Source organism: Carlito syrichta, unplaced genomic scaffold (genome assembly GCF_000164805.1).
Source record: "Carlito syrichta isolate Samal-C Ts95f unplaced genomic scaffold, Tarsius_syrichta-2.0.1 Scaffold143227, whole genome shotgun sequence".
Lineage (NCBI taxonomy): Eukaryota > Metazoa > Chordata > Mammalia > Primates > Tarsiidae > Carlito > Carlito syrichta.
In genome coordinates this window covers 57216-57912 of record NW_007087323.1, presented here as the reverse complement: position 1 = coordinate 57912, position 697 = coordinate 57216, and the positions used below count along the sequence as shown (strand labels likewise).

At 33.9% G+C, this 697-nt stretch overlaps 1 protein-coding gene across 1 annotated transcript in view; it reads right to left on the bottom strand.

Annotated features, from left to right (window-relative positions):
• The window catches only part of LOC103251615, a gene marked incomplete at its 3' end in the record, with an annotated part of 167175 nt that overhangs the window by 126376 nt on the left and 40102 nt on the right, over nt 1–697 (bottom strand). The window lies entirely within an intron of this gene.

Below are 697 nucleotides of genomic sequence, written 5' to 3'. Positions count from 1 at the left end.
ACTTGTTTTATCTTAAAAAAAAAAAAAAAAAAACCAAGGGGTTAAAGTTCTAACTTTACTTAGCATTTTGTGGTTCAGAAGAAACTGTACTACTGAATTAACTGCCTTTAACATGGATTCAAACACCCTATTTTAAGATTACCACTACCAACAACTCCGATAATGTAAAATCTGGATCTTTGTTCCTTTCCCTGATATTTTAGCTGAATCTTTATGATCTTTTTTAATGCATGAGGAGGAGGGAACCTGGAGGGAAATTATAGGAACAAGAGTATCCAAAACCTAATTTCTTCCTAAACTGGAAGGAAAAAAACCGAGAAACTAATTTCTCAACTTGGCCCTGCTTTAGTTTAACTCGAACAAATTTAGAGAAGCAACATTACCACATCTGAAATAGAGCCAACATTTACTTTGGCAGAAAAAAACCAAAGTCACTAAAGTTATTTTTTTATTACTACTGAAGTGCTGCAGCAAGAGCAACAGCATGTTTTTTTTATCCTTTTTTAATGGATACCCAAGACAACTATTTCAAAATGTCCAAAGTTACAGATTTGAGGGAAGAAAGGAGACACTGGGTAATATACATACACACATCCTGATGCTCACTGTTGCCATCTAGGTGGTGAGTGCCCAGGTGTTCATCATACTATTCCTTCAACTTCTCTAGACATGAATTTTTTTTTTTTTTTTTTTTTGA